This window comes from Panthera onca, chromosome X (assembly GCF_046562875.1).
Source record: "Panthera onca isolate mPanOnc1 chromosome X, mPanOnc1 haplotype 2, whole genome shotgun sequence".
Lineage (NCBI taxonomy): Eukaryota > Metazoa > Chordata > Mammalia > Carnivora > Felidae > Panthera > Panthera onca.
The window spans coordinates 91493025-91519323 of record NC_138357.1 but is presented as its reverse complement, the minus strand read 5'-3'; the positions used below and the strand labels follow the sequence as shown (position 1 = coordinate 91519323).

The 26299-nt window shown below is 42.1% G+C and overlaps 1 long non-coding RNA gene and 1 other non-coding gene across 2 annotated transcripts in view; both read right to left on the bottom strand.

Moving 5' to 3' along the window:
- Nucleotides 1-13705, bottom strand: part of LOC145713927 (uncharacterized) — a 465264-nt gene extending 451559 nt beyond the window's left edge. Inside the window, exon 1 of the long non-coding RNA XR_014136730.1 lies at nucleotides 13506-13705. This is a non-coding gene — a long non-coding RNA (uncharacterized LOC145713927). The remainder of the gene's footprint in view (nucleotides 1-13505) is intronic.
- Nucleotides 4390-4474, bottom strand: TRNAS-UGA (transfer RNA serine (anticodon UGA)). The gene has a single exon. It is a non-coding gene; the product is annotated as a tRNA-Ser (tRNA).
- Nucleotides 13706-26299: the final 12594 nt, after the last annotated feature.

Sequence of the window (26299 nt, the reverse complement as noted above, 5' to 3'; positions counted from 1 at the left end):
GAAAGCACCAGCAGGGGAGGGGCACACAGAGAGGTGGGGGGAGAGAGAGAATCCCAAGCGGGCCTTGCACTGTCAGCGCGGAGCCCAATGCGGGGCTGGAACCCATGAACCATGACTTGAGCAGAAACCGAGTCTGGCACTTAAGGGACTCAGCCACCCAGGCCCTCTGCCTCCATTAGTGTTTAAAACTTAAACCCAATTGAAAGATTTTACGTTTCACTTTGGTATAAGCCAAGGGGAGAGGGAGAAAAAGAAGGAAAGAGAGGAAGCCAAAGAGAGATAGCAAAGAAATGCCAGAGGCCTGGGGTCTGCTGTCCCTGATTGAATGTGCCAGCCACAGAAGCAATATCTTAAGCTAGTTAGGAACACATCTGCCTCCCTCCTCAACGTGAAGGATTAATCTTCCTCAATATATCTTCCCTCTGAGGCATCTCTGGAACTGCTGTGTCACTCTTCTGTTCTGTGGATCCTCTTGGCAAATGGCTTTGAGAGGACATGATGAAAATGCGCTTTGGGTCTTGTTTGAAATGACCTTCACATAGGGCGCCGGGGTGGTTCCTTCTGGTCAAGCTTTTCACTCATGATTTCAGCTCAGGTCATGACACCTCACGGTTTGTGGGTCGAGCCCCGAGTCGGGCTCTGGGCTGACAGTTTGGAGCCTGTTTGGGATTCTCTCTCTCCCTCTCTCTCTCTGTGCCCCTTCCCCATTTGGTCTGTCTCTAGATCTCTCTCTCAAAATAAATTAAAAAACATTAAAAAATTAATAAAAAAACACATAAGTGACCTTCACATAAACAGAAAGAATAGGCTCCCATCTAAAAGTTCTGACATGAGGGGCGCCTGGGTGGCTCAGTCAGTTAAGCGTCTGACTTTGCCTCAAGTCATGATCTCATGGTTCAAGGGGTTCAAGCCCCGCATAGGGCTCGGCACTGACAGCTCGGAGCCTGAAGCCTACTTAGGATTTTCTTCTCCCTCTCTCTCTCTGCCCTTCCCTTGCTCTCGCTCTCTCTCTCTCTCTCTCTCAAAAATAGACACTTAAAAAAATTTTAATAAAAAATAATTTTTTTTAAATTGCAAATGCATACACCTGGGAGAACTCAATGACAAGCAGCTCAAAGAAGCTGTTAGAACTTGGGCTTATACAGCATCTTAACAAAAGAGCAATGCATTTGTAGAGACGTGAAAGGATGAAAGAAAAGGGTTTTAGGCTTCCAGGCACAGTAAACTTGGGGGAAATGAATAGATGGTGAAAATTAATAAAACATAAGGCTATTCGTGCAGGTTCATTATAACAATGAACCTGATGTAACAATGCCCGCCTGCATTTCTTACTAGTGACAAAGTCACAAGGTACTGCTAATACTACTGTGGTTTGTTATCTACATGCAAATGGAAAGAAATGTTAATCCTAGCTAGAGGTTAGTAAAAAATGCAAATGTAAGGGGTTTTTTTTCCCCCCTTTTCAAGATCACAGATCCTTCTGAGTTCTAGGAGTTGACCTCAAGTGAAGAACCCCTAGTCTAGGGGGACCTGGGTGGCTCGATAAGTTGAGTTTCCAACTTCGGCTCAGGTCCTGATCTCAGGGTTCATGGTTCGAGCCCCGCGTCAGGCTCTGTGCTGCCAGCACGGAGCCTGGAGCCTGCTTCGGATTCTGTGTCTCCCTCTCTCTCTCTGCCCCTCCTCCACTAACGCTGTATCTCTCTCTCTAAAAAATAAGTATTCAAAAATTTTCAAAATAAATGAACCCTTAGCCTAAAAATGTGAGGTCTTATTGTACAATCCCCCCCCACACACACACACACACACCAGACATACACACATTGGTCCCCATCATATACCAAACTCCATGCTCAGAGACAATAGCCAGTCTTTCCAGACCCTTCCCTTCCTCAAATCGTGGAGAAGCCTCAAGAGACAGATACAATGCCTGACACCTCACCTCTGCTACTTGTGGTACCTCTTCATGTCTTTTTTATCTGTAACTCTCTCTGTAGGCCTTGTAACCGATGCCCCCAGGTCAGTTTCATCTTTTACAAAAAAAATGTTATTTCAGGGACACCTCCTTGGCTTAGTTGGCAAACTCTTTTTTCCTTCTTTCAAGTAATCTCTGATCCTGCTCGGAGCTCGAATTCACGACAGGGAGATCAAGAATTGGAGACTGAGCCAGCCAGATCTCCGGAGTATGGGACTCCTGAGCTCGGCATCATGAGTTCAATCCCCACGTTGGGCATAAAACTTACTTAAAGAAAAAAATTTTTTGGCAATAATCATGATTTCAGGTTTTAATTCCCTCCAGGGAAAACTTTAATCTTAAGATATCATAGGTATAAACTGGAAGGATTTTCACAAACACAGGTATTCTGCACTTACAGCAATAGCTGTGAACTCCAAATTTTTTATCCGGAACGTGAAGTAATTGAAAATAACGAGGCTGACTCATGCTCACACCTCCCAATCCAAACTGTTCTGAAGAACCTTCACCCCCATGCAAAAGATCATTGTGACTGATAACAGAGGTCGGGTCACCTCTTTTCAAACATTCTTTTCCAGTGCAGCAGATTTAGAATGGTATATTTACCGTGCATATACACTGTGATTCCCACCTCGTTTTCACAATACTTTTAAGGGACTCGCTTAAAAATAGAACATACAGGGGCCATGGCTGGCTCAGTTCATACAGCATGAGACTTTTGATCTCGCAGTTAAGTTTGGGTCCCCACGTTGGGTGTACAGATTACTTAAAAATAAAATCTTAAAAAAAGTAAGAATAAAAACTAAAAATAAAAGTCACCATTGCTCCAAAGTCTTTCTTATCAGTAGGTCTTTTGGATGCAGTTGGCCATTAATCAGCGTCCTGATAAGAGACGCATGACAAACTCAGTCGGGATTTGTGAACAGGCTTTTTAAGAAGGGAGTATTTACAGGGATGCCTGGGTGTCTTCGGTCATGGCCTCGAGGTTCGTGAGTTCGAGCCCCATATCGGGGTATTCTCTCTACCCCCACCACCACTCCCCCACTTGCGCTGGCTCTCTCTCTCAAAATAAGTACATAAACTTAAAAAAACAAAAAATGAGTTTTTACAAAGGTATGGGCTGGGTTAAGTACGGGAAGCAACAAGAGATGCCGAAGCACCCAGGGGACTGGCAGGGTGGGAGGCCATAGCTTGACCTGACGGAGCTTGGGGAGGGATCCCAGCTGAGAGCTGGAGCTGTGGGAAAATGGCAGGACAGAGGGAGGGAGGTAACCATGGCCGGGACCTCATCTAAGTGGGGGACAAGGAGAGATCCTGATGATGATGCAATAAGCACTCTGACCTTTCTCTCCTGCCCTTCAGTCTCTAGCTAACCTCCATCCCCATGGCCCAACCCAACCAGAAGCTAAAAGGCAGGGGTGTTCAGGCCCTGCCTTCCATAGGGGGGGTCAGAGCAGGGCAAAGAAAAGTGGAAAAAGCAGTGTGGAGGAGGGAAAAGTGGAGAATAGACAGCACTTGCCCTAGGGCCTTTTCAAGTGTTTATACAAAAACAATTTGAGGAAATTGAAGGCAGTTATCTGGTTCATAATTCAAGTCCCTCTTAAGATGATGCTTTTAAGGAAGGTCTTGTTGGCCTGGCTTCCCAGTTCCATATTGATCAAATTGTGTAGATAATTGTTTGTTTACCTTACCGTTTTACTTCACCCTTCCTGGTCCCAGTCAGTGGGAAGGCCTGGAGGGGCATTTCTTAAATGAGGCAGATTTGGGCTTAATTGTTAATTCACTCAAAAGAGAGTACCTCTAGGGAGTTGTTGGGGGTTTTCTTGTTGTTGTTGTTGTTTGGGGGGGGGGGTTGTTTTGTTTTGTTTTGTAATCATTCCTGTTCAAATTCTGTCTTGAAATATTGAAAGTTACAAGGATGATTTAAAGAACAACCTGGACTTAGGCGAAAGAAAGAATAAACACATTTATAAATGTCAGACGTGGCCCCTGTAGGGGCTATTGATGCAGACAGCCAGAGCCAGCATTAAAAAAATTATCCAAAGGGCTTCTTGATTCAATATCATTGCTGACCAGAAGTCTGGCAAAGAACTGATGCTGATGTGCTTGGAAAGCCTTAGCTTTCCCTGGTCCCCTGTCACTGCACATAAGAACCTTTAAAGCAGCCAGGGGCTCTCAAGGTCTGAGTACAGAAACTTCCGTTTCAACCACTAAGCAGCCGGGATGATGTAGCTCCCCCCACACCGGCCAACCATCCAGTGCTTCCCTCTGAACTTAAGTCACCTGTCACGTATTATTTTTTTTTAATGTTTTTTTATTTATTTTTGAGACAGAGAGATACAGGGCATGAGCAAGGGAGGGGCAGAGAGAGAGAGGGAGACACAGAATCTGAAGCAGGCTCCAAGCTGTCAGCACAGAGCCCGACGCGGGGCTCGAACCCACAGACTGTGAGATCATGACCTGAGCTCAAGTCAGACGCTCAACCGACTGAGCCACCCAGGCACCCCACCTGTCACGTATTAAGAAGCCCATCCACATACCTTTATATTTCTTCTTGTATCTGGGAGACTCCTCTGAGACTTTAATTCAGTCCAACACATCACACCTCAGTGATAACCATCCCTGTGGTATCCCCACGATCGGTGTGGCTCCTTCCCACAATGCGGCTATATCTCAAAGTATTACTCTGGTTGTACCCTGGGGTTTTTTTTTCCTGCCCCCCTCTTTACACCCCCTGGTGCACGGAGGACCAATTCCGTTGTTCCAGTCTACATGGCAGGTGAAGTTAAGGTACATAAAAAACATTCAAAGAAACTTCTAACTTATGTGTCAAAGATTCTTGGAAATGTGTACGCCAGCTTTTCCTCTCTCAGAGATTAGATGAGACAGAGCCTAGGCAAAGTGGGAAAAGATGCACGGTATAATCTGAAATGGAAGAGGAAAGACAGAAGAGCGGGAGGAATGGATTTTCTGTCACAATAACCAGAGCGCAGGGGAAAAACGGATCCCCTTTCCCCTATCCCTATCAACTCATAATTGGTGGACAACTGAGCTTTCAACAATACTGGATATCTGGTGGGTCCCCTTTTCCATTCCACCCTTGACCAAAAGGTGGAGATGGGAGGCATGAAAGGAAAACCTCAGCCCCTGGGCTAAGGTAGAACATAACAGAAACAAGGTTATCTTCCTTCAGCAGGGCAACAGGAGACACATATTTTCTGTTCCACGTTCACTTCAAGAACTATGTCAGAAGGATGAAGGTTAGCTGCTTATGACCGAAAACCCCAAATAATAATGATTTAAACAAAAATAAGTATACCACTCATGTAGAAGAGGTTTTAGAAATGCGTATATACTTTTCCCTCTTATTACTCAGCTGGCCTCCTTCTAGGTCATGGTCCCAGAAGGTAACGTGATTTCTAGCCTTCATGTCTACATTCCAGGTAGCAGGAAGGAAGAAAAAGAGGGAACAATCCCTCCCTTTAAGCAAACTTCCTGGGAGTTTCACATGACATTTCCAATTACATCTACGTAACAGAACTTAGTCACACATAGCTGCAACAAAGGCTTCGAAATTATAGTCTTTATTCTGAGCAGCAAAAACTATGGGTTCTATTTCTCTCTTTTTTTTTTTTCCATGCTTAGTTACGGGTTCTATTTCAAAGGGAAAACAGATATGGGGAGAAGGGTAACTGTCTCTTCCACATAGATAATCAGAATGATCTTCTTTCATTTTGTTAAAACAAGACCATGGACCCAAGATGGAGTGACTTATGCCAAGCCCCCCATCACCAAACTTAAATGCCATTTTCAGCTCTCCCAGAAATGGAAACTTTAGTCAGTCAGGAACTACCTGATGAACACTAGTGAAGGAATCTACCGGACAGATCCCTGCCATATCCCCAAAGGAAAGTAACCTTGCAACAGACCAATCAGCTTTTCTGCCTAGTGCAACTTCCTTGTTCCTGCTCCCTTCTGCCTATAAAAGTCTTTCATGTTGTAAAGCACCTCAGACCTCCTCTCCACTTTTTTTTTTAAATATAATTTATGGTCAAGTTAGTTAACATACAGTGCACACTGTGTGCTTTTGGCTTCAGGAGTAGATTCCCATGATTCTTCGCTTATATACAATACCCAGTGCTCATCCCAACAAGTGCCTTCCTCAATGCCCATCACCCATTTCCCCGCCCCACCTCCCCCATCCCTGACTTTGTTCTCCATATTTGTCTCTTATGGTTTGCCTCCCTCTCTATTTGAAACTATTTTTTCCCCTTCCCTTCCCCCATGGTCTTCCGTTAAGTTTCTCAAATTCCACATAGGAGTGAAAACATAGGATACCTGTCTTTCTCTGACTAACTTATTCACTTAACATAGTAGTCTCCAGTTCCATGCACGTTGTTGCAAATGGCAAGATTTCTCATTCTTTCTCATTGCCAAGTAGTATTCCATTGTGTATATAAACCACAATTTCTTTATCCATTCATCAGTTGATGGACATTTGGGCTCTTTCCATAATTTGGCTATTGTTGATAGCACTGCCATAAACATTTGGGGTACATTCTTCTCAGAGCTAGAACAAACAATCCTAAAATTTGTATGGAACCATACAAATACATCACAATCCCGGACCTTAGCCTGTACTACAAAACCGTAATCATCAAGACAGTATGGTACTGGCACAAAAACAGACACGAAGACCAAAGAAATAGAATAGAGAACCCAGAACTGGACCCACAAATGTATGGCCAACTCATCTTTGAGAAAGCAGGAAAGAGTATCCAATGGAAAAAAGACAGTCTCTTGAGCAAATGGTGCTGGGAGAACTGGACAGCGACATGCAGAAAAACGAAATTGGACCACTTTCTTACACCATATACAAAAATAAATTCAAAAAGGATGAAAGGCCTAAATGTGAGAAAAGAAACCATCAAAACCCTAGAGGAGAAAACAGCAACAACCATTTTGGCCTCAGCCACAGCAACTCCTTACTCGTCACATCTCTGAAGGCAAGAGAAATAAAAGCAAAAATGAACTATTGGGACCTCATCAAGATAAAAACCTTCTGCACAGCAAAGGAAACAATCAACAGAATTAAAAGGCAACTGATGGGATGGAAGAAGATATTTGCAAATGACATATCGGATAAAGGACTAGTATCCAAAATCTATAAAGAACTTAATGAATCTATAAAGAACACACACCTGAAAAACAAATAATCCCATGAAGAAATGGACAGAAGACATGAATAGACACTTTTCCAAAGACAGCCAGGTAGCCAACAGGCCCATGAAAAGGTGCTCAATGTCACTCATCATCAGGAAAGTACAAATCAAAAGCACAATAAGATACCACCTCACACTGATCAGAGTGGCTAAAATTAACAACTAAGGAAACAACAGATGTTGGCAAGGACGAGGAGAAATGGGAACCCTCTTGTTCTGTTGGTGGGAATGCCAACTGGTGCAGCCGCTCTGGAAAACAGTGTGGAGGTCCTTCAAAAAAATTAAAAATAACCCAGCAATAGCGCTCCTCTCCACTTTCTAGATGGGTTTAGTCCTTTCAGTGTGAGCCTCAGTTTTGAGGACAGCAACTTCAGAAGATAAGAGAATAGTAGTAAGATTATTTACGTGTTGCCCATTTGTGATAGGGATCCCAGAGGCCATACAACATTTTAGGATAATACCCCGAATTACAGTGATGACATTCCACCAGGACATATCAAATTGCTAAGAATTTCATACAATTTCTAGAACACTTATACACCTATACAAATACAGCACAAGGCTTAGTTACTAATTCTATTTTGACAACGCTTCCGGTGTAATTTAACATACCAAATAAGCCTAATTAACAAATCCATTGAAATGTTGCTGGAACCACCTGGAAAAATGCCACAGTTTCTTTCAGGTCAAAAAGACTTTATTTAGAATTGGCCTCAGGAAGAGGCACCTGGCTGGCTCAGTTGGTAGAGCATGTGAATCTGGGTTGCCAGGTCAGGAGCGCAAGACCCAACTTGGACATAGAGCATACTTAAAAAAAAAAAAAAAAAGGGGGCGCCTGGGTGGCTCAGTCGGTTGAGCGTCCGACTTCGGCTCAGGTCACGATCTCGCGGTTCGTGAGTTCGAGCCCCGCGTCGGGCTCTGGGCTGATGGCTCAGAGCCTGGAGCCTGCTTCCGATTCTGTGTCTCCCTCTCTCTCTGCCCCTCCCCCATTCATGCTCTGTCTCTCTGTCTCAAAAATAAATAAACATTAAAAAAAAATTTTTTTTTAAATAAAATAAAATAAAAAAAAGGAAAGGAATTTGCCTTAGGAACACATATCAAGAAAGGTTTTAAAGCAGTTGTCTAAATAGGATCACACATTATTATAAAACTTAATATTTATATATTAACAAAACTTCCCTGTCTTAATATTAAGACTCGGTTTCCTAAGTATTCAAAGACCTGATAAGAAGAGCAAATACAGGAAATTTTTTTTAATGTTTTATTTATTTTTGAGAGAGAGAGAGAGAGAGAGAGAGACAAAGCGCAAGTGGGGAAGGGAAGGGGCAAAGAGAGAAGGAGACAGAATCGGAAGCAGGCTCCAGGCTCTAAGCTGTCAGCACAGAGCCCGACACAGGGCTCAAACCCACGAGCCGCCATGAGCTGTCAGCGCAGAGCCTGACAAGGGGCTTGAACCCATGAGCCGCCATATCATGACCTGAGCTGAAGTCGGATGCTTAACCAACTGGGCCACCCAGGCGCCCCGGAAGATAAAATGGGGACTCTTTTGATTTCTGGGTAGATTACTTTAAAAGTAAAGGAACTTTCACCATCGGTTATCAAAAGTAGACCAACGGTCAAAAAAATGATCCTCTAAACAGAGAAGACCAAGTTTTAATTTTGCGCCAGCTTACTTTCGCAGCCAGGGCAGAGTGGTGCAAGAGGACTGGCTCCGGGGGTCCCAAACAGATCAGGTTCAGCCTCTCGCTGCTGACAAAACCCAAAGGCAGAGAAACCGAGTGGAGGTGAAACAAGACAGGAATTTATTTCAGTGGGACCAACGCCGGGCAGACAGCGGACTAGTGTCTCAAATACTGTCTCCAAAGTGCTGAAACTTCTCAGTTTATAGAAGGAAAAAGTAGGACAAAGGTCGGGGGGTACAGGCAGGTGGGCAGCAAAGGTCAGATCAACACGGTCAAGAGCTGGCTCTTGATGGCTCAGGGCAGTCCGCATTGCTTAAGGGGTAGTTTCGGTTCCCAGCAGGGGGTACTTTGCCCAAAGAGTCTTTTGCCTGAATTAAGTGATAAGGGGAAAGAACTTAACAAAAAAGCTTGAGGTCCAAATGCAGGTAGTTGAAGTTCTCTTTCACTTTTGATATTAAAATATATTCATTTCAGGGTGTCTGGGTAGCTCAGTCGGTTGAGTGTCTGACTTTGGCTCAGGTCATGATCTCACAGTTTCTGAGAGACAGAGCATGAGCAGGGGAGGGGCAGAGAGGGAGGGAGACACAGAATCCAAAGCAGGCTCCAGGCTCTGAGCTGTCAGCACAGAGCCCAGTGCGGAGCTTGAACTCAGGAACTGTGAGATCATGACCTGAGCTGAAGTCGGATGCTAAACGGACTGAGCCATCCAGGCGCCCCTCAACAATAAATAAATGTTAAAAAATTTTTAAACAAATAAACATTAAAATATATGTATACAGGGGCGCCTGGGTGGCGCAGTCGGTTAAGCATCCGACTTCAGCCAGGTCACGATCTCGCGGTCCGTGAGTTCGAGCCCCGCGTCAGGCTCTGGGCTGATGGCTCGGAGCCTGGAGCCTGTTTCCGATTCTGTGTCTCCCTCTCTCTCTGCCCCTCCCCCGTTCATGCTCTGTCTCTCTCTGTCCCAAAAATAAATAAAAAACGTTGAAAAAAAAAATTAAAAAAAAAAAAATATATGTATACACACACACACACACACACACACACACACACACACACACACACATATTCATTTCAACCTTAGTCCTGAACACATAAAATTCCTTTCCAAAGATTACTTTTTCACACACTTTCTTCCTCAAAAAATTGTATCTCCATTCCTTATACTTCTTTTACGGAAAATACATGTTACTTCCTTTGCATATGAAGATTTTTCCCTTATTTCTAGTAGCTTTAATTACATGTATTAATTAGAACTCTAACCCCTTAGAAACCTTAATTTCTAGTGAAAACTAAGAAGTAAACAATTAGGAATGGTATTAGCATTCGGTGGCTTGACAGACTTATAAATACTTTTTATAATTTCTAGAAGCATATGCTTTCTCATGGTAAATGCCATAGCACGGCACAAACCATGTTTGCTAAGAGATACAAAAATCTTTAGCTTCCCTGTAATAAACTAAAAGTGGATGAACTTATGTTCAGTAATTAAATTTTCAGTATTTAATATCTTGTTTGGAAATGATCTAAATATTCAATAAATTTCCATCATTTAATTTAACTTAGCAAACCTCTTCAATTTCAAGATACCAAAAAGATTTAGGAAGTTCTTTTTAAGTACACATCCCATAAAATATAATTATCCCTAAAAATTGTATCTGTAAGCACTTATTCCACTTACATCTAAATCATTTGCTTCCGATAATTATGTTTATATTACCCACGAAACATCATGAGACACCAGACAAAACAGTCATCATTCTAAGTTCTTTTTGCTGACAAATTTTCTGACAGAGACAACATGAATTTGACTAGTAAAAAGACGTGCCTACTTTAATTAAATCTACAAACTTAAACTAGCTTTTATTTATCAAAGATCATCCCCAGATCATGTGAACTTGACAAACATTCAGGTTAATTTCTTTTTTTTTTTCAAGTTTACTTACTTATTTTAATTTTGTTAATGTTTATTTATCTTTTGACAGAGAGAGAGAAACAGAGCGTGAGCGGGGCAGGGACAGAGAGGGAGACACAATCTGAAGCAGGCTCCAGGTTCTGAGCTGTCAGCACAAGCCTGACAAAGAGCTCGAACTCACAAACCGTGGGATCATGACCTGAGTCAAAGTCAGACGTTTAACCAACTGAGCCACCCAGGTGCCCCAGTTGGTTTATTTCTGAGAGAGAGGTGGGGAGGGTGGGGGGCGCTGAGAGAAGAGAGAGAGAATCCCAAGCAGGATCCACGCTGTCCGCGCAGAGCCCCACGCAGGGCTCGATCCCAGAAGTGTGAGATCATGACCTGAGCCAAAATCAAGAGTCGGATGGGTTAGTTTCTTCATGAAAGTTTTAGAATGTCCAAGACTTACAAATGCTGGCTTTTCAAACCAACTGAGTAGGGCTCTTTAACAAATTATATTTAGCTATACCATCCAGAGATAGAGAAATACATCATATTAAAACATGTATGTGGTAAACACACACACACACACACACACACACACACACACACACATACACAAATGCAAAGATCTAATAGCTCTTGTTTTTACCAGTATTTGTGGAGAGGACACTATAGGCCTAATTTCCAAATACCTGCCTCTTTTTTTTTTTTTTCCTTCTAAGAAACTTCTCCCTAAAGCTTACATTTCAAAGAATGGCTCCTGCTCCTTGAGAAGATGAGGATAGACAGTTTGTATCACAAAGACACAGATTAAGTAAGTGCGGGTCAATTCTGTTTCCAAAGTCCTGCCTTTTTCAAGCATTTTCAGAATAGGGAGGTTTGGGGAAACTGGCAAAAGGGTAAGTGAAGTTCTGAACTTCTGGAGCCACACCGTTGGCCTTACAGAGAGTCACTGGCAGGACAGGATAGTTGTGTCCATTTCCCTAAAGAATTGGCTCATAACTTTTGCTTTGGGTACCTTTTATCTCTTTAATTAGCCTTTTGCAATGAATCACTCAATGAAGCTATTTTGGAATTTCAAAACCTGTTGTAGGCTTCTGCATACTAGTTAAAATAGGTTTAAAAAATATTATCCTGTTTGTTTCATTTGGGAGCCCGTGTTTTTAAGTGCACTTTTTATTTTATTTTTTCATGCTTATTTATTTATTTTTGAGAGATAGAGAGACAGAGCATGAGTGGGGAAGGGACAGAGAGAGAGAGATCCAGAACTTGAAGCCGGTTCCAGGCTCCACGCTGTCAGCCCAGCGCTTGAAGCTGGACTAGAACTCAGGAAACGCGAGATCCTGACCTGAGTCTAAATCAGATGCTCAACTGACTGAGCCACCTAGGCGCCCCTTAAGTGCACTTTTTAAATGATTTTATCTATTTAGAACAATCCTCATAATGACCCTTGTAATTTCCAGCCGTTTTTAGTAAAATTTTGCCAGCTTGGTAAATCTCCGCACCTTCCAGGACTATAGTTCTTATGTATAAAATAAGCAAGTAAAAAATTAAAAATTACAAAGTAAAATAAAATAAGCAGGTATGCTGGAAGGTCGCATGCTCACCTCTCTGGATATAAAGGATCCATTTCCTTTGGCTAGGCCTCTGGTTTCCTAAAGTCGCAGAAATAATCTGGGGTGGGGGGTGCAGGAAGGGCTGAAAGAATGAGGTTGCAAAGAATGAGGGTTGCAGCTGCCCCCACAGTTCCCAGGGGCAATCTGGGGACTGTAGAGAGAAAACTAGTCTTTACCGGCCTGAGCTAGAAGGAAAGCCATCTTAGGTTTCCTTCTAGGTAAGCCATCTTAGGTTTCCTTCTAGGTCGATTGTATGTAAACTTGGTTTAAACCAGAGCCTGATGCGCACCTGCTTTGTGAATGCGTTGCCCAAAGGGAAACCACCTTGTCCTTAAGACACCGATCAGTGCTCCTACCCCCTGCATTCCTTGATGTGAAACTCCGTGATTCCTGTCTGTACGCTAATCTATAGTCTTCTGGCTTTTTTACAAAATGTGAAAAAGCATATAAGCTCGTAAAAACGGTTCATTCTCCAGAGTACCTTCTTCCCGGGCAGCTGGACTCGAATAACACTCAAACACAACTCCCTTACATGTAACGATTCTAAAAGCTTTGTTCATACTGTGTCCACGGGACAAACCAAAGGGCTGGGGTTTCTTTCTGGCTCCCAAGATACCCACTTAGCAATAACCTTTATCTACACAAAGCAAGACAGACAAACACGTACACCTCCATGTATCAGCAGTTAACTAAGAGGTGTTACAGCCTCCTGGCCACAAGAAGGCCCTCTATGCACCACCACCAATCCCGAGGAATCTTGGATTGGGGAAAAGGGCTTGGACCCGCAAACCCCGAGGAACCGGGACTGCAGGCCAATTCCAAACAAATGGAGAACCGCAGACTAAACTGTCAGCAGTTCCCAACGTGGAATCCAGAGACGGGGCTAGGGCATGGGGTTTCCCACCCGGGGAATTGCAGTCTGAAAAGCCAGAGGCATGGCTCCACGCAGACCCACCCGTCTGCCAGCCAGGTGGGGCGCGGGGGCATTACTGCCGGCTCAGCTCGGCTCCTGGGCAGGACCATCTGCCAGGTCAAGCTGACCTGCCCTTTTAAGGAAAGCCAATTAAATCGGGAGCTTGAACGCAATACAAGACCTAAGCTCAACCGAGAGGAACTTACCAGAGCCCTTGAAACGGCCAGAAAGACAGTGAACTCAAGAGTTTTCGGGGGCACCTCGCCCGTTTCTTGTTGTTCCCGAATGCCAGTGGAGGTTAGCTTCTAATTGCCGTTGCTGACCCCAAATTCACTGGAAAACAAAATTCAACCAAGTAAACTTGGAACATTTCCTTGGCTTTCTTAAGTGTTTCGTGAATCTGGCAGCAGTCCACCTAGCAAGTGGAGGAATTATACAAAATGGAAGCCTCTTAGGGGAAGAAGGGTCGGGCAAAAAAGTTATTAACAAAAGAGAAGAAAGGGTTATTTCAGGCCAGGACCTCTTTTGCCGGGGGGGAAGGGACCAGCAGGGTTTTTACCATGCAGATTACCTTCCTAGTGCCAATCAGAGAATTTCAGATCGATTGTTACAAGGTCGCATTCCTGAGAGAGTTGAAGCTGTAATTAAGTCTTGGTATGCCGTCGTTGGGGGCAAATGGCTCCATTTTGAGCTTGTTGTTGCTGTTTTAACAAATGAACAGAGAACATACCAGCAAAAATTCATGTAGAGAGAGAATTCAGGCCAAAAAGCAGCATAGTAAAAAAATTATGAAACATTGGGTCTCTCTTGCTGATGCATACAATGTGTGTGTGTTGGGAGAGCTGGGGAGGTGGAGAGCCAATCCAGGAAATTGATAACGGCAATGCAATTACCTAGATTCCAGCTCTTACTTGCATTTTACCAAATAACAATATTTTATAAGTTGAAGTGTCGGCATTTCAACAGTGATATGTATATAAATGAAGTATAATCGCTAGTGGCTTATATGGACTATTATTCAGAGATAACTTTGGTGATGCTGGTGAGCATGGTAAGTACATTTCCTGGTTTTGATAATGTATTGTGGTTTTGTCAGATGTTACTGTTGGGAGAAGCTATGTGAACGGTCACATAGGACCTTTCTCTACTGTTCTTGCAACTGTCTGTGAGTCTGTAATTATTTCAAAATAAAACCTTAAAATGTTTTGATTGTTTCAGTGATGATCCTATATATTTTGTCTTACACAATTGAGACCACTTGCCACTGAAATTTTTATCATGCTTTTTTCCTTCCATCTTGTATCGTAATAATTTTCTCATGCCATGAAAAAATCCCTTGCAAACATAATTTTTGAAGGCTGCATGATGTCCAATGGCATATTTGTAACATATTCCTATCCATTGCCTTATTATTGCCCTGTTCAGTTGTTCTGAGCTGTAGGGATTCATTTTTGCAAGGGGTTATTATAAAAATGATTGAACTACAGACTTTATACAGAAATCTTTCGTCTGGGTTTATATTTTTATGAACGAGTCGCAGAAATAGAACACTTCCATGAGTAGGAGTGAATATTATGAAGGCTTCTGATACGCATCACCAAATTGTTTTTTTACTACGTTTGTACCAATCCACTTTCCCAAGAGTTCGGTGTGAGAGAACCTTTTGTCACCAGCTAGGTCCCAAGACCTGACCTCTACTGCTCAGCTGCTTGTACCCACAGACCTTTGTCCCCCATTTTTCCTTTAAGCCCTTCTTTCCAGCTTCTCTCTTAACTCAGGCGAATCGTGGGCACATAGCATCCCATGATGGACAATGATACTACCCCTCAAGTGATAATGCCTGCCTGTAGGACAAGCTCTGCTGGCCCAAAGCACCCTGACTAGTTTGAGCTAAACCCACGCAATGACTGACAGTTACCTTTAACCCATTATAATACTAAATCTCCCCCAAGAAGGCGCACAAGCCTCATTTACATTGTATACAATATATGGGTAGGCATGTTTCCTTAAGGCACATGCACAACCTTATGCCCTCCTCTGCTAAAGATGACAAAGCTCCCCTTTCTAACCTTAACCCTAAATAAAAGGAACCCATTCACCCTTGCTCAGAGAGGCAAGGCTTTGGAAGTTATTCCCCACGATGCAAATAAAGTTTCTTTTGTGCAACAACTCCACTGATCTGCAACTCACCAAGGAGCAGACTCCTGTCCCCTTGGTTACCCTTTCTCACATTCAAATTGCCATTTCTGAAAGAACACATCAAGAAACACTTCAGACAGCAGATTCCTGGAGAATTTGCTAACCTTCAATTCTAGAAGACACCACTCGGTCACATCTCAAAATGTTGGTTTTGGCAGCTAAGACCGTTTATAGTGGATGAGTGGCAAACAATCAGATACTGAGGTTGTTAGCAAGTTAAAATATATTTATTAAAAGAGCTATAAAGGGCGCCTGGCTGGCTCAGTCGGTAGAGCATGTGACTCTTGATCTTGGGGTTGTAAATTTGAGGACCACATCAGGTGTAGGGATTACTTAAGAATAAAATATTTTTAAAAAGTCATTTGATCCTTATCATGACTTTATTAAAAAATAATTTAAAAATAAAAGGGCCATAAATTTTGTACACCTCAAACTAAGGTGACATTGTGTGTTAACTGTACTTTGAGGGAAAAAAAAAAAAAAAAAGAGCCAGGAGCACCCGGGTGGCTCAGTCTGTTAAGCATTCGACTCTGGGTTTCAGCTCAGGTCATGGTCTCACAGTTCGTGAGTGTGAGCCCTGCATCAGGTTCCCCACTGAGCCTGCTTGGGATTCTCTCCTTCTGTCTCTGTCCCTCCCCTGCTTGCTCTCTCTGTGTCTCAAAATAAATATATACACTTAAAAAAAGTTTTTATTAAAAAAAGCACCCTGAATTCTGATTACTAGGCCTGAAAATGACAAGGCTGATGTTTTGTTGTGAAAAACAAGGTATCTGATTCATAGTATTGCTTTCATTAAAAGGCTACCAGTGCTGAATACTTTCCAGTTACCCCTCTAGATCTACTTACCTCTCTTGCACACAGCTTTCTGCCATGAAAGGCTGTCTTCTATGGGCGGTAACGGACTCCCATGTGCTCTGGCTTCTTGTTGAGTTCATCCAATGGGGAGATAACAGGGAAAAGGGAAAGTTTGGGGTACTTAACCCATTGTTTCTTCCCTGTAAGCTCTTCAGGGATTATTTGTGTCTCTCACTGCTCCTCTTGAGGTAGTCCTTTACATATGGCTTTATCTTTCCAGACTCCAAGTCTTTCTGGCCCTTCCCAGTTCAGCATATATTCTGGTTACTAACCTTTCTTCAAATTATCCTAATTTGGGTGCCTCCTCTTTCCGGCTGGGGCCCTCCTTGAAAGAGTTGGCTAGCTCTGGTGGTTTGAGGGAGTGGGGGCACCCTCTTACCTTCGAACAGGTCAGCTACTTTTATCCTTCTAGACTGAAAGATCATTTTACTCCCTTCCTCAAAACTTTGAATGGTTTCCCACCACTCAGAAAAAATTAATCCAAAATCCTTAGCCTAGGGGCACCTGAGTGGCTCAGTCAGTTAAGCATCCAACTTCAGCTCAGGTCACGATCTCAGTTTGTGAATTTGAGCCCCACCCCGTCGGGTTTCAGCACAGATCCTCTGTCCCTCTCTTTCTCTGCCCCCTCCCCCACTCATGCTCTCGCTCTCTTTCAAAAATAAATAGGAGCACCTGGGTGGCTCAGTTGGTTAAGCGCCCAACTTCAGCTCAGATCATGATCTAGCAGTTCGTGGGTTTAAGCCCCATATAGGGCTGTCCCCTGTCAGCATGGAGTCCGCTTCGGATCCTCTGTGTCCTTCTCTCTGCCCCCTCCCCAGCTTACGTGCAGGCTCTCTCTATATATATCAAAAATAAAATAAAATAAAATAAAATAAAATAAAATAAAATATAAGTCTTTTTAAAAAGTTCCTAACATAGTCTACAAGGGCCTATAACATCCTGAACCGCACTCGTCTCCCACTATTCCCTGCATCACTCACTCCACGCCACCATTGCCCGTCTCCTCGCTGTTCCTCAAACAAATGAAGCATATTTCTAGATTGAGGTGTTTGTACTAGCTGTTCTTTTGCCTGGCGTGCTCTTCCCCAGATATCTTCTTGGCTCTGCCCCTCAATGTGTTGACATGGATATACCAATGTCACCAGACTGAAGAAGCCTTCCCTGCTCACCTTATACAAAATGTTAATCCCTACCCTATGGTTCTTCCCCTTGCTCTGCTTGATTTTTCTTCAAAGCACTTTTACCACCTGACATGCTATATAGTTAGTTATTTATTTATTTATTTATTTATTTATTTATTTATTGTTTCCTCTTCTTTACCTGTCTTCTCCAACCCCATTAGAATCTAAGCCCTATGAGGGTAGGGACGCCTGGGTGGCCCAGTCGGTTAAGCCTCTGACTTCAGTTCAGGTCACGATCTCGAGAGGTCTGTGAGTTGAAGCCCTGCACTGGGCTCCGTGCTGACATCTCTTCGCCCCGGGCCCGCTTCAGATTCTGTGTCTCCCTCTCTGTCTGCCCATCCGCCGCCCGCCCCCCCCCCCCCCCCCCCCGCCAAATAAATAAACAGTAAAAAAATAAAAATGAGCTCTACGAGGGCAGAGACATTATTGGTTCTGCCCCCTGATATATCCATAACATCAAGAACAGTGCCTAACACATAATGAGTGCTTGATAATTATTTCTTAAATGACTCAATGAAAAAAAAAATAGCTGTGATTACCCCCTGAATGAAATATACATCATTATTTTTAATGGTTATAATCATACATTTTATGGGTAAGCCAAAATGTATGTAACAAATCTCCTTTATTTGTTCCTCTCAATGTAGCACTTGTATTAACAATGAACATGCTTATAGGTAAATCTCTTATAATTATTTCCTCAGGATAATTCGCTCAAGTAGAATTACTAAGTGAAAGACTATCCGTATTTTTAACGTTTTTAATACGTATTGCCTTCAAATAGACTGCTGAGATTCCTACTTCTATCAGCGATATGGGGACGCTTTTTTCCCCATAATCCCAGCTCACGGCACTATTTCTTCCTTTGTCCACTTTATTGGTTTTAAGATTTTTATTACGTTTTTAAAAAGTGATCTCCCCAACAAACATGGGGCTCAAGCTCACAATCCTGAGATCAAGAATCTCATGCTCTCCCGACTGAGCCAGCCAGGCACCCTCATTTGTCTACTTTAGACACTGTCTATTGACTTGCTTGTATTTTAGGTGAGGATTTCATTCAGTTACACCGCTCCCACATTCTCTCCTCACTCCCCTTTTTGGTTGTTGGCTCATTAATTTACTTCCTCCATTATATCTTTCAATAATATACTTAACTCCTTATTTCAGTTTCTACCAATTTTTTACAGTATCTTTGGACACTTGGTATGTATTGTGACCCTTTTACATTTTTTTCTACTGCTTCCTCCTCATCATCCGTCAGCTGTTCCTTTATTTTTTATTGTCAAGATTGATAACATTTGTATTGTTCTCTGCAACCATAACTAAGTATTCTAAGAGTAGAAGAATCAATAAAATATTTATATAATAAGAAGTCAATTGTAGAGCTGACTTACGTGGCATAATTATATAGTTTCCTTCTTTCTGGTTCTATGGTCATGATCCTCATGCTAAGCAAAGAAGAATTTTCCTACTGTCAAGATCAAATGTATTTGCTTTCCTTAAAAAAAATTTTTTTAACGTATATTCATTTTTGAGAGACCAAGAGAACAGAGCGTGAGCGGGGTAGGGGCAGAGAAAGAGAGGGAGACAGAATCCGAAGCAGGCTCCAGACTCTGAGCTGTCAGCACAGAGCCCAACAAGGGGCTCGAACTTACTGACCATGAGATCATGACCTGAGCTGAAGTCGGATGCTTAACCGACTGAGCCATCCAGGTGTCCCTGGATTTGCTTTACTTAAATGCAACAAATTGCTCAATAATGCCATGTTTTTCTTTGTTTCTGCCTTTAATTGAGAGGATAATAATAGGCTTTCTTTTTTAAATTATTTTATTTTATTTTAAAGTTTATTTATTGAGAGAGAGAGACAGAGGCTGAGACAGAGAGAGAGGGAAAGAAAGAGAATCCCAAGCAGGCTCTATGCTGATAGCTCGGAGCTTTACCTGGGGCTTGATCTCAGGAACTGTGAGATAATGACCTGAGTCGAAATCAAGAGTCAGACACTTAACATACTGAGTCACACAGATGCCCCTTATTTTATTTTATTTTATTTTATTTTATTTTATTTTATTTGAGAGAAAGAGAGAGACCACAAGTGGAGAAGAGGGGCAGAGGCAGAAAGAGAGAGGATCTTAAGCAGGCACCATGCTCAGCAGGAAGCCCTGATGTGGGGCTCAATCCCATGACCCTGGGATCATAACCTGAGCCAAAATCAAGAGCCAGACACTCAACTGATGAGCTACCCGGGTACCCCAATATTAGGTATTATTTATGTACTTCTAATGCATTCCAATTCACTTGTTCTATATCTCATTTGGAATCCACTGTAGTCCTAACGCCTACTCAATCCTAACTTGGTCTGTTTGCTTTCTGGATGGCCAACCTGTGGTCCCTGATATTTTACTGGATTTCCAGTTAGGTCCTTGCCATGGGATAGCCCTCTTTCTCACTTTTCAGCCTTATTTTTCTGGAATGCATACTAAAAAAATATATACTTTCAGAAAGAGAAGTAATAAGCTTTCTTTTTTGCTTATTTAATGAATTTCCTTTGCCTTCATAATGCTTAATAACTTCCCTTGGTAAAGAATTTTTGGCTCAAAATAATTTTTCCTTTGAACTCTTTTCTCCCCAACACAATATTTTTCAAACCTACAGAAAATTTAAAAGCATATTTTCATCAACACTAATACACCCTTCACTAGATTCACCAATTGTTGTGCATATTACCACACTTTCACACGTTTTCAGTATTTGAGGTTTTTTTCTCAATTATTTGAAAACAAGTTGAAACACTCATGATATTCACCTAAAAGTAAGAACGTTCTCCTGCAAAACCACAGTACCATTATCACATCCAGTATGATTAACACTAATGAGTAACATCATCAAATATATAGTTCATTGAATCTTCTCAATTGTCACAACGTCTATAGATTTTTTTTATTTTCCAATCCAGAATCCAATCAGGTTTCTCACAGTGTTTGGTCTTTATGTCTTTTTATTCTCTTCATCTTGAAAGGGCACTTGCCTTTTCTTTCTTTTTTTTTTTAATGTTTATGTATTTTTGAGAGAGAGAGAGAAAGAGAACATGCTGGGGAGGGGCAGAGAGCGAAGGAGACAGGATGAGAAGCAGGCTCCAGGCTGTGAGCTGTCAGCACAGAGCCTGACACAGGGCTTGAACTCACGAACTGTGACATCATGACCTGAGCCGAAGTCAAATGCTCAACTGAATGAGCCACCCAGGTGCCCCACCTTTTAATTTCTTTCCAACATTGACTTTTTTTTTTTTTTAAAGGATCCAGGCCAGCTGTTTTGTAAAATGTCCTGTATCTGGATTTGTGTGATTTTTGCCTCATGATTGGATTCAAGTTAGGCATTTTTAGTAAGAATATTGCACACGTGAGATTGTGTATGTAACTACATCACATCAAAGGACATTTTATATTAGATCCTTTTTTTAAGTAAGCTCTACACCCAACATGGGGCTCGAACTCACATCCCCAAGTTCAAGAGTCACATGCTCTTCTGATTGAGCCAGCCAGCGCCTTTGTATTAGATTATTGATAATTGGTGATCTTAAGTTTGGTCATTTGGTTAAAGTGATAACGACTGGATGTCTTAACTGCAAAGGAATGTTTTTCCTTTATAATTAATAAAATTATCTGTGGAGTAATACTTGGAGACCATGTGAGTAACCTGTTTCCTAATAATCTTTCACTCAAGGTTTTTAGCATCTGCTGAGATCCTTGCTTGAACCAATTACTGTAAGAGTTGAAATGGTGTGTTTTAACAATAAATATTCTATATTTACTGCCTGATAGTTTCTGTAAAGAATAACTTTCCTTTTTTAAGCTCCTTTCTCCCAATATTTTGTTAATTTATATTGTCACAACACAGTGGCCTAATGCATTTTCATTAATCTTTTCCATAATTCTTTTGATGCTCTAATGGCTCCAGTTTGATTAAGCAACATTACTTACAGCAAACATGGGTGCCCTCTGGTTGGTAAAGAGCATCTAGACGGGTAGAAATTATAAATCAACTATAGACACGTGATGCAAATAACATCATTCTGGGCTTCTCTAGGTATGGTGACTGTCACTGTTGGGTATGTCCTAGATGAGGGACCCTGGATACTGTGACTATGAATAAGTTATTGGCTCCTCTGGGGCATATGGCTGCTACTCCAAGCTAGGTTCCATATTGCCTGATGTGACACTTCTTCCCTTGTCCCTGAACAACCACTTGGGGGACCGACTGTCTGCTATCTGGACTGATCTGTCTGCTACTGCAAGGTGTCCCGTGAAAGAACGTTCTGCCCTGCTGGCAATCTGTACCTCTCTGAGCAGACGGATGCCAAATGTGGCCCATGGCAGTTTTATGAGTCTGAAGGTTTAGTTGAGCCCATGAAAATCCGTAATGGGAATTGTACTATTTTCAAACAAAAAACTCAGAAATCTCACTCCCATCCCTATCCCCTCCATTACATCGTCATACATTTCTCCATTTTTTTGTTTCTTTTTTTTTATATATATACAGCTATATAGCATTCTTTTTTTGTTTTGTTCATTTATTTTTCAGAGAGGGAGACAGACAGACAGACAGAGCACGAGCAGAGGAAGGGCAGAGAGAGGGAGACACAGAATCTGAAACAGGCTCCAGGCTCCAAGCTGTCATCACAGAGCCAGATGCGGGTCTCGAAGTCACAAACCGCGAAATCATGACCTGAACCAAAGTTGGATGCTTAATGAACTGAGCCACCCAGGCGCCCTTGTTTCTCCATTTATGATTTATCTTACCTATGTTTTCCTTTGCAAATAAAGGTACATATCTTTCTTACATGAATGTACTAACACACACACATATAATATATACATATATATATATACACCAGACACACACACATATATCATATATAAAGATATATATCTTGAAAATCACTCATATCTTTTTTTTAATAGCTGCATAGTGTTTCACTTTTATGACCTGTCCACTATGTAGACATAATCAAAGATTATGCAACCAGTTTCCCATCGATGGGCATGGAAATTGTTTTGAATTGTTCTATTAAATATAAGTTCAATTGATTAACAAATAGATAAAGAAGATGTGGTGTATATACAGTGGAATATTACTTGGTGATAAAAGAAGACTGAAATCTTGCCATCTGCAACAAGGTGAACAAGGTGGATGGAACTAGACTGTATTATGCTGAGCAAAATAGGTCAGAGAAAGACAAATATCACATGATTTCACTAATATGTGGAATTTAAGAAACAAAACAGATGAACATAGGGGGAAGGAAGGAAAAATAAGATTAAAAACAGAGAGGGAGGCAAAACCATAAGGAACTCTTAAATACAGAGAACAAACTGGGGATTGCTGGAGGGGTGTTGGGTAGGGGGATGGGCTAAAAGGGTGAATGGCATTAAGGAGGGCACTTGTTGGGATGAGCACTGGGTGTTATATGTAAGTGATGAATCGCTGAATTCTATTCCTGAAATCATTATTACACTATATGTTATATTACACTATATGTTAACTAACTTGAGTTTAAAAGTAAATAAATAAATAATCAATCAATCAATCAATCAATCAATAAATAGTAAAAATAAGTTCAAGGGGCGTCTGGGTGGCTCAGTCAATTGAACATCCCATCTTGATTTCAGTTCGGGTCATGACTGAGCCTGGCATCAGACTCCCGGTTGAGTGTGGCGCTTGCTTAAGATTTTCTCTCTCTCCTCTGCTCCTCTCCCCAGCTCGTGCTCTCTCTCTCTCTCTCCAAAATGAATTTAAAAAATAAACAATAAAAAAAAAAAAAAAGTTCACAATAAATAGCCCTGTGAATGTTTGACCTGTTTGTGGAGGTGTATCATTAGAATAAATTCCTGGAGGCAGGAATGCGGGGTCAAAGGTTGAATGCATATGTGACTTTGTTAGATATTACCACATTCCTCTCCACAAGGGTTGTACCATTGTGTGCTTGAGCTAGCAATGAATGAGAGCGCGATGTGTGTCTGCCAAGAAGAGCATTGTCACAATCAGTAGATATCCTCAGAAAATGCATAAAACTAGATCTCTGTGGCACAAAATTAGGACGTCATAAGGAGAAAATACAGCAAGATATACATGGCATCAATGAAAAGTGAGTTGCATACAAGAAAAATTTAAAGTTAGGGGCACCTGGGTGGCTCAGTCGCTTAGGCAACTGATTTTAGCTCAAGTCATAAAAGCATGGCTCGTGGGTTTGAGCCCTGCATTGGGCTCTGTGCTGCCCGCTTGGGATTCCCTTTCTCCCTCTCTCTCTGCCCCTCCTTGACTCACACTTTCTCTCTCAAAAATAAAATAAATAAACATTAAAAAAAATTTTTTAAGTTAAAAGGGGTGCCTGGGTGGCTCAGTTGGTTAAGCGTCCAACTTCGGCTCAGGTCACAATCTCGTGGTTCATGGGTTCAGGCCCCACGTTGGGCTCTGTGCTGATAGCTCGGAGCCTGGAGCCTGCTTCAGAATCTGTGACTCCCCCCCTCTCTCTGTCCCCTCCCCAGCTCATGCTCTGTCTCTGTCTCTCAAAAAATAAATAAACGTTAAAAAACATTTTTTTTAATCTAAAGTTAAAAAAAAATCCTAAACTGAAATAGCATTGTCAATATCTGCAATAGAAGCAGTGAAAAATAGAATTAGAACTGCAGAGGGAGCCTGGCTAGCTCAGTCGGTAAAGCATCTGACTCTTGATCTCAGGGTCATGAGTTCAAGCCCCATGTTGGGAATGGAGCCTACTTAAGTAAGAGCTTTGTCCACATTCCAGGGCCTTAGACAGCCATTCATAGACATTGTTGAGGTATAAGTTTGTATGATCTCTTGGGCAGGTCATTTGGTAACTTCAATCAAAGACCTTTTAAATTTACCCCATAATTTTAGTTTTAAGATTCTATCTCAAGGAAATCGTAAAAATACATGTACAATATTTTATGTAGAACAATATTCATCCCCATGTTACGTATTATATTAAAAAGCTGGAAAGTTGGGGCGCCTGGGTGGCTTAGTCGGTTAAGCGGCCGACTTCAGCTCAGGTCACGATCTCACGGTCTGTGAGTCCATGAGTTCGAGCCCCACGTCGGGCTCTGGGCTGATGGCTCAGAGCCTGGAGCCTGCTTCCGATTCTGTGTCTCCCTCTCTCTCTGCCCCTCCCCCGTTCGTGCTCTGTCTCTGTCTCAAAAATAAATGAACTTTAAAAAAAAAAATTTTTTTTTTAAATAAAAAATAAAAATAAAAGCTGGAAAGTTCTACACGCTTCATATGAGAGGATAACTGTTCAGTAAAGTACAGTCCATGACATGAATATAATGTGGTTTTTAGAAATTAAAGTGTGAGTATATATTGTGTAATTAGCTAAGTATTTTGTATTTGCTTGTTGAACCCTCAGTAAGACGATACTGGATATCTTCCCTTGGCCCTTCCATGGGCACTAACCACTCTTCTCTAGCGTGTTCTGTCCCCTGACGGCCGACTGGCAAGGACTGCATGAACAGGATCCCTTGCCTTCTACATTCTAGTTGGGGTAGGTCAATGGAGAGGAATAGGGGGAGGTGAGGGGGAAGCAGGTGAGGAAGGCTGGGTATTATTTGTCCTGGAAACTCTGTGAGTTTCCTTTGGGCTGGATGTCTCCCTGAACTAAAGGCCACAGCTTGTGTGTCAGGCAGCCTTGACCAAACACCTCTGTCACCGGGTTCTGAGAACTGTTCTCTCTCTTTACCCCTTCACGGTGATCAGCCTTCTTGCTGTCACCAGCCGGGAGGTACACTATGATTCCGTGTGGTTTCTCTTCATCTTGCCCACACCTTTTAAAATATTTCCTCTATGATACTCTTTTCAAATGATTTAATTTTTTTAATGTTTTTATTTATTTTTGACAGAGAGAGAGAGAGAGACAGAGCATGAGGGGAGGGGCAGAGAGAGAGGGAGACACAGAATCCGAAGCAGGCTTCAGGTTCTGAGCTGTCAGCACGGAGCCCGACGCAGGGCTCGAACTCACAGACCGCGAGATCATGACCTGAGCCAAAGTCGGACGCTCAACCAACTGAGCCACCCAGGCGCCCCTTCTCTTCAAATGATTGAATAAGAGTTTGCTGTTTTCCTGCTGGAACCCTGACAGATACAACTTATGACATTCTATATTTGAGGAGACAGGCACAGAGAAGTTAAGTAATTTGCCCAAGGTCCGACAAGGGAGGAAATAATACTTGTAGGGTATGTTGAAATCGTTCCTTTATTTATCTATTTCAAAACAACTTTTGGGGTTTTTTACAAAAGATATTCAAAATATACAATACAAACAAAATGGAAAGAGGAAATCTCCATATTTCCATTCACCTATCCTATTCATTATTTATTTATTTATTTTAATTTTTTTAAATTTTTTTTTTTTTTTTTTTTTTGAGAGAGAGAGAGAGAGAGTGCAAGTGGGGGAGAGTAGAGAGAAAGAGGGAGACACAGAATCCGATGCATGCTCCAGGCTGTCAGGCTGTCAGCTCCAGGCTGTCAGCACAGAGGCCAACACGGGGCTGGAACTCAGGAGCCGTGAGATCGTGACCCAAGGGGACTTAACCGATTTAGTCACCCCGGGGCCCCTATTTATTTTAAATGTTTATTTACTTTTGAAAGAGAGAGAGCATGCAAGTGGGGAGGGTGCAGAGAGAGGGAGAGGGAGACACAGAATCAAAGCAGGCTCTGTGCTGCCAAAACAGAACCGGGGGGGGGGGGGGGGGTGG